Raw genomic sequence first — 8903 nt, 5'->3', positions numbered from 1 at the left:
GAAATCTATGAAGCATGCAAATATTTTTCCATCTTTCTTGTGGTGTTCTGCCCCCTATGCCACTTTGAATGATTTTATAAAACAATCCATTATGCCAAATGGAGTCAAATGCCTTCTTAAAATCTATGAAGCATGCAAATATTTTTCCATCTTTCTTTTGGTGTACATGTTCATTTATTAACGTGTGTAGTGTGTGAATATGGTCAGTGGTTCGATGTTTAGGGAGGAAGCCAATTTGAGATTTGCTGATAACATTGTGCTGCTTTAAGAAAGATGAAATCCGAGAGTTGATTATAGAGCAAAATACCTTCTCCAAATTACTGGTTACACAGATCCCTCTGTAGTTATTAGGATCTGTTTTGTCTCCACTTTTAAAGATAGGAGAGGTGAGTCCTTGTGTTCCAGACCTCAGGAAAAACGCCTGAACTCAAAATCAAGTTAAAAAGTTTGAGTAATGCAGTCTGAAATTCAGGAGAGCTGTTTTTAAGCATCTCATTTTTTATGTTGTCAGGGCCACAGGATTTTTTACATTTGAGGGATTTCAGTTTTCCACCAAGTTCTTGTTGGGTTATTGGATAATCTAGTGGATTTTGGTTGTTTTTGATACATGATTCAAGAGCATTCAACTTTTCAAGGACTTTTAATTGGTTGGGATTACTCAGAGGGTCAGTTTGATGTGTATAGAGCTTCTCAAAATAATCTTTCCAAATTTGACTATCTTGTATAGCTAGTTCTTGTGGCTTTGTATTGTTTAGACTGTTCCACATGCTCCAGAACTAACCCTGATCGATTGTGTTTTCGATCTTCTGAAGTGTGTTGTTATAAAAATCCAATTTCTTCTGTCTCAGTGTGTTTGTGTATTGTTTCAGAAGTTCTGAGGGCTTTAAGCGTAATTCTGAGTTGACTGGATCTTTGTATTTTTGATTTGAAATAAATCGTTGCTCTTGTCTTATTGTTTTACAGTCATGGTCAAACCACTTTTCAGAAGGTTTTTGTTTAGCTCTATTTTTGTGTTTATATGTGGTAGTTTCATTTAAATTAGCCTTTTTTGCTATATTTTCAAAAATGTCATTAATATGTTTAATTGCTAAATTTATTCCTTTCCAATTATTATCATATGTTGAATTGTTAAACAGTGTTATGGAATTGACTATTTCATCTGACTTCAATACTTTAATATATGTTTCAGCAGCACTGCGAGTCCATCTATATGGTTTTTTAAGTTCAAGATGAATTGGCTTTTTATGAATTTCCCTTGATTTGATCGAGTCCATCTATATGGTGTTTTGAGTTTATGTAGATGAATTGGCTTTTTATGAATGTCCCTTGATTTGCTGTTTTCCCCTTTAATGAGAAGATTGATCTGGCTGTGATCAGACAGGGGTGACTGGGCTTTGACGGTAAATGCACTGAAATGGGAAGGGCTTATATTTGATATGGCATAATCTACAACATTGTTCCCGAGATCTGAGCTATATGTAAATTGTCCACAGGAATCGCCTTTGAATCTACCATTGAGCATATAAAGACCTAAAGTTTGACAAAGGTGGGCTACCTCTTTCCCGTGCCTATTGACTCCAGTATCCTGGTTATTTCTTCTAGGTAGAGTACTGAAGAGACCTTGGGGTATATGTGTGAACAGATGTTTATCTCCTGAATTATCAATATAGTCTAATTCTGAACCAGTTCGAGCATTTAAATCTCCACATAATAAAATATCAAAGAGTTTGATATTGATTAATTTCTTCCTGTAAAGTGTGGAATACTTCCATTATCGTAGTATGGGGAATCTGATGGAGGAATGTAAATTCCACAGATAAAAAGGTCTTTATCTAGAATTCCAAAGCTTTTATCCAACTTTAACCAAAGGTGATTTTTGCCTTGCTGTACTGGTGATGTAAAAGGGGCAAGGTCATTTTTTATCCATATGACTAAACCTCCAGAATCTCTACCACGATGTATTGAGTTGAGTTTCCATGAGGGCACTATGATTTCAGAGTAACTTGCAGGACACTAAGTGGACACATCTGATCTACACCATGCTTCTGCTAGAATTAGGATATCAACATTTGTGCTGCTATTTAAAAAATCTGTGTTTGTGCTTTTTAATCCAAATGTTTTAGAGCACCCTGAATATTCCAAAAGCTAATATTTAACATTTTGATATGATCAGTGATTAAGCAATACTGCTGGTTATCTGGAGGCAAAACCAAAAATAAAACCTTTTATAAATAAAAAAATAAAAAAATAAATATAAAGAAATAAATATAAAAATAAAATAAAATAAAACAAAATAAAATAACTAAATAATAGTAATAGTAGAGCAAGTAAAAAAGGTAGTCAAACTGATTAAAATCAATCATTGTGAATAATGACTAAAAATAATAACAATAATAATACAGTAATAACAATAACAACAATCGATAATAAAAAAAATAATCACAATGATAATAATCATTGTGTTGTGATCAATCCTTGTAGATTTTAGTTGAGCATTTTGTTGCAGAGGAGGTTTAGCAGTCATTTAATTTCTCCCATATCACTAATGGGAAGTTCCTGAGCAGATGATGAGGGCGTCTGCTGTGACAGTACCTGGGCATAGCTGGGTGTCTGCTGGGATCGGCCTTCAGTGTAGAGCTGACTCTCCTGCTGTCTGTGAGACCATCCTGAAGTCCTGGGTTGTCTGTGAAGGTCTCGTGGTGGTCTTGAGCGAGATGACGGTCCAGATGGCTCGAACGGCTGCATTCTCACATTTCTTTTTGCTCCTTCATAGCTGGTTGTTGGGAAGCGTCCAAGGGCAACATCTTTGATAGCTTTGGCAAAAATCCTGACTCCATCCTGATTCAGGTGGAGCCCGTCATACAGGTGCCATGGTCTTACAGCGCTGTGATGGACTAAGTGCACGTTGGGCAGACTGGAGCAGGAGTGACGGACCTCTTCGTTGATCTGATCGATCACAGAGGGTGGGACGTCGAGCCGTGGGAGCAAGGTGGAGACCAGTACACGTGAAGTGGGGAATGTCTGTGAGGCTTTCTCTGCCATCTCATGCATTGCCTTAGCTGTACCTTCATTTAAACTATGGAGTTTAATACTATCTTACTATCTCTCTTTGCACACATCATATCTGGCAGTGTCCCCTGATTTGTCAACCAGGTCCAGCCTTAGCAAAACAATTATACTTGTACCTCAGTCTGGCTCATCATATACCCTGTCCTAAATATATGATTATTGACATCTTGTACTGATAACATTGATTCAAATTTTATTCTCCATCTGGCATATTATGACTGTCACTTTTAATATTTTGGTTATTTTGCAAAAGCTCATAGGAACGCAGTTTTTTTTTTTTTTTACGTAGCCTACTCAAGTGTGCATTTTCCATAGTTCTGTCCCCTCAGAAATTAATAAAAGCAATATGGATGTCAATATAACGCCAGTACATATGTGGTAAAGGCTAACACAATTTAAAGACTGGTATTAAACATTTTACACAACAAGTACTCATTATTCTTTGACAAAGCTATTGATAGACTGACACACTGACTCTTTCATTAATTGACCAAGTGCACATGGTTATCAGCCAAAATATGTTATGGCACATCACAAAAAGAAGCAATGAGCCTCTACTGAAAGAAAAATGGATTTCAGTAATTCTATAATTATTACTTCATGTTTCCAGATAAGACTGCATATGTTCCTAATCACTGATCCTAATCATTGTCTAATTTCAGTCAATTGTGTGAATAACAAATAGACATACTTTTATTACATCAGCCTATAGATTTGTGATGTATTAGCCTGTCTCTGATTACACTTGTACGGTAACGCTTTACAATAAGGGTACATGAATAATCATGTAATTATGCGTGAATCCATATGACTCCAGTCGTAGTTAAGGATAGCTCTTCATTAGTTCATGATTAGTTAACACCTTTAATAATCATTAGTATATGGTGAATTAAGTATTAATTTAGGCATTAGTACATGATTATTCATGTACCCTTATTGTAAAGTGTTACCACTTGTACAAACTTAGCTTCACATCACAACTCAAAAAAAAAAAAAACAGCAGCGTGAAACAACACTCATGGGGTTGTAGCCTTTGTTTGTGTGTGGAAAGAAGTGTGACAAAATCTTGGACACCGCCTCAGGGAAATCAAGAGTGTTTTCACACACTGAAATGAGCTCCTTTGTTCTTTCCATCAGCAATTTCCCCTGAATGAACAGCTCGCACAGAGGAATACCTGTACATCATTAGAGTGGAAAAACAAAATAAACCTCAACCTCCTTAAATAGTTGTTTCTATTCTGTCTACATGTTGTTGTTGTTTTTATTGTGACAACCTGCTAATGTTGAGAAATGTAATTTGGCAGTAGAAATTAGCATTGAAGGTAGATGAAGGACAAGGTCAGAAAAAAAAATCCATTGAGACAAATCCCATCAATCCATAAAATCTGCATTATATTCAACATCAAACTATGACCAAAGTTTAAAAAATGGGGTTCACATAGAGGTAACCAATAATGCAGTGTGTTTGGACCAACAAATGTGTTCCAGATGTACTTCTATTGTTAGCAAAGACCTACTTTTCACCCTATTTTACAGCTGTTTAAACTGAAGAGATAGAGATATTATAAATCACAACGATAATTGGAGCTCTGACAAGTATCAAGATGGATTGGATGTTTTAACGTATTTCCAGACACAGCAGACAGCAAAGTCTTGAAGACAGCCTACTGTATGTTGTTCCCATTGGAAACATTTTTTTATTATTATTACTTTAAGTATTTTAGTGGAGTATGTACTAGACCAGGATATGTCTTTTTTTTCTTTTTTTTTTAATTGTGATAGAGGTAACTTATAGTGAATTTGTATAGTACATTTTCAAATCTGCTGATGTTTATATCATGTAATGCAAAAAGTCATCAAACTTAATAGTGACAAAAAAAAAAGTATATGACAGCAAGTTTTGCAACAACAAGCACCACAAATATAATTACAATTCATATTTAATTCATATTGAAAGAGGTGTTTTATATTTTTGATGGTGTGCAAGCAAATAGAAACATTCACTGCAATGTCATTACAGATTAACTCATTTATGCAGTGGTAATTTACATAATGTCTTTTTGAATGTTAATTGATGATGGAAATGTATTCCAGTTAAGTTAGTATAAGAGATTTGCTTGCAGTTTAAATGTTACTAAAGAAGCTTTTTGCAACAGGCAAACCACAGCTCAACTTAGCTCAGGCTCTGCTAACATCCTGATATATATCTCATTAAACAAGCTGAATGCAAGGGTAAGCCCTCCCTTTGCACACTTTCTTTTGTGTTTATTCCAAATCTTGCTAGACCTTTGTGATGTTTGCCAGGGATAGCACTGTAGTTTGTCAAGCTCAGAAAGAAAGACTCAACCCCCTGAAACCCCCTCTACTACCTCCAAAAATATTTAACAATATTCAACCGGAGCTCAGAACTGTTCACTGGGGAAGTTTTCTTCTGCAGCAGATTTTCTCCGAAATACCCTACTTGTGACCCCCTCCATGGTCCTAGAGGAGATGTGATATTAAGGAGAATTCTGTGCATGCTGGAGGTAACTATGCCTGCAGAGCATACCTAAGGTCTTGATGTGCATGCCATGGCATATAAACTTGTGAACAGTGAACAGTGCATGTATTTATAATAGGAATTGTTAAAAGGGTAGTTCACCCAGAACCATTTCCCCTTGTGTTGTTTTAAAGCTGTATACAGTAAGCTGTATTGTATGGTAAAAAAAAAACAGTTCAAAACAATGTTCTTTTTTTTTTCTTTTGTCTTATGTTCCATAAAAAATGTTTGACATTTAAATTTTTGGGTAAACTATCCCTTTAACTGTTAAGATTTATGGATAATTGGTTGCATGTATTGAATCAAAAGGGAAATAGGTGGCACATTCTGTTTGCAAATTATACAAATAACGTTCAAGGGGGTCTGCTATTTAAAAAGGTTTTTATATTTGAACTAAAAGACCAAACATTTGAACTTTTAGCTATATATCTGTGAGATTTCAATCTATAATAAAAGGATAAATAATAACCATTTTTATGTTTTGTCTAATAACAGTCTTTACAAAAAGGGCTTGAGCAGACAAGACTGTTGCAGCCAGGAGAAAATATGCATCTTGACTTACTTAACTAAGCTTGACTAAGCTATCGTAATCTCATTTTTGTGGTCACTGAGAGATTTAAAAAAAATAAAAAAAAATAATTTATCATTTAAAAAATATTACAATCACATTTAAATACATAAACTCCCCAATGTTTTGTTTTGACTTTCTATGGGGACTCAAGCTTTAATTAGGGGGTCAGATACTCCATAATTTACACCCAAATTAGATAAATTTTCCAAATAATATACTCAATTATGTAAAAACTTATCGCTAGCTTCTTGCTGCGTCTCGCTGTTTTTTGTTTACAGCGAAGGAGAAAATGTTCTATGGTGCGGCTAAATTGTGCTTAATTTTGGGATCATAACACCTAGTCCTATCATGCAAACTTCTCGTGGTTGTTTTTTGCATGAACCTCATCTGGATATCATGAAAAAAATTGAAAAACTTCAATAAAAGGCTTGATAAGACATAAAAATCTAAACACTGTCGAGCAAAATAACTATTTTTAACTGATCTCATGGTATCATCTAAAGACAGACAAAGGCAAATTTCGGACAATGTGTGTTTAGTGGAATTTTTCAGGTTACTTTCATTACTTGCATCCAGTGGCATGTTCACTTGCGTCTCTGCAGTAGGCCTATACCATTGTTTTAAAGGTTTTGACCCCGGTTTCAACCCCATTCCCTCTGTCTCCATTAAACCTGCTGTTAATAAATGGTTTGACTGCCATGTTTGTCTTGTTGAGCATTACATAGGACAAACTAAGCACTCAAAATTGTTTCCATTGGAGGACTGCACAGGACTTCTCTCCATCCAGCACTATCCTCCATAGCACTGACTTTAGGGTTTACAATAGCGGCTGAGCTGTTTAATGTAGTGCAGGGAATTATGTGGAAGGATAGAGTGTTGTTTGACTTATGACTGAAAGGCAAACCGAGTAGTTTAGCTTAGAGTGACCACATCTGGACAGTGTTTCAGCCCAGCTAGCTGACTTTGTGTGTTCATGCACATCTAGTTGGGGACACCATGACAAATGGTGCTTGAAGGCTGTGAAAGTTGCATGTGATACCGTAGATGGGAGCTACAGGAATCCCACCATAAGCCCAGCATGTCCTGACATGACTCCTAAGTCCCATCTTCTGTGGAAAGATAGTGGGAAGTTCCTGGAGTTCCTGCCAAATGCAGCCATTGATAAATGAACTGAAAAAAAAAAAAACAATATAAAAATGTTTTACTGAAACATTTTCCAATACCGTTCACTCTCACTGACATAGTCTCTCCAGAGCCCATCATTAGCTCAGCCAAGCCACCATGTATACAATGGAATCACATTTGTACCCAAGAGAGCACATATGCCTTCAGTGGTATCTTCCTCTCCCAGGAGAGAAGGAGGCACCATCTGCTGGTAAGGCTACACCATTATGTACAGAGATGGGGCAGTGCTTAGGGGTGGGATGGGGCTATTCAATATTAATATAAGGGACAGATGTCTGGTAAGGATTCTGAATTTTGTTATTTTTATAAAATCCAATGGTATATGGGTAATTGACAAACTGACATTTTTTAAATATTTTGTGTTAGACTGTATACTGCATGTAGGCCATAAAGCAAAGTGCATTTTAGGTTAATGTAGTAAACATTAAACTGACATTAAAATAAATATTTATTTGTTTATTTTTGCAGTTGATCTAAATCCATGCTGACTTTTAATTATCTGAGCTTATAAAAAAGTTGTATGTATAACAATTGTAAATGATAACAATGTAATATCTGTAAAATGTTGATTAAAATATTTTTAAATGTAGCTTGAATGCTACAATCACTAATTGACATGTCATGCCAACTACCCATATGGTATCCTTGGGATATTGATTTACTTGATGAAGTGGTTGTGAAGAGTTTATTTCCTAATATCAAATGACAGTGAAAAGTATATAATGGGACGAAAAAAAGCCTGATGTGACACAGGCTACTAATAATGTACAAAAATAGCTACAATTGTGATTTATCATAATGACTTAAATTGAGGTCTGATATGGAGGTATCCTTCCAAATGGGCAGTGGTGGAAAGAGTACTGAAAAAATATACTCAAGTAAAAGTACCATTACCTTCCAAAAAATGTAGTGCGAGTAGAGTAAAAGTACTTGTCCAAAAAACTACTTGAGTAAGAGTAAAAGAGTAGCCTATTTAAAAGTACTCATGAGTATTGAGTAGTGAGTACTGAGCTGTGGATTCTACCCCCTCATAATAAACGCTGTACACCGCAATTGATACATTTTAAAAACGTTGTACATTCTGTAATTCACATTATCTTATTTGTCATAAAGAATGAAGAGTATCTATCATCCAGCAGTTTTAATTTTGACTGCCAACTCTTTAAAATACATCAAAACAACACGGAAACAGTATTCAGTTGAAGAAAAGATGAAAGTTATTCTCAGTACAATCATCCCCATTTAAATCATAAAGTTTGAGAAAATAGATTTAAAATCATGTGTAAGGCCACTGAGACAGCATGCTGTTGTTGCACATAAAATATTAATGTTTAGAACAGTGCAAATACAAACACCATTAGAAACTCATAGTTCAGCATCACACACCATGATATGGGTTAAAATGAGAGCCCATTTCTCTCCAAAACGGTGCCAGTATTAGCGTTTTGCAATAAAGAAATAAGAATAACTAAACTTGATAATTTATGTTACAATTTTAACATAAATGCATATTGTTCTAGAAGGATGGCAAATTCATGC

The sequence above is a fragment of the Sinocyclocheilus anshuiensis genome, unplaced genomic scaffold (assembly GCF_001515605.1).
Source record: "Sinocyclocheilus anshuiensis isolate Anshui unplaced genomic scaffold, SAMN03320099.WGS_v1.1 scaffold1892, whole genome shotgun sequence".
NCBI classification, from domain to species: domain Eukaryota; kingdom Metazoa; phylum Chordata; class Actinopteri; order Cypriniformes; family Cyprinidae; genus Sinocyclocheilus; species Sinocyclocheilus anshuiensis.
Note: the sequence above shows the minus strand (reverse complement) of the source record.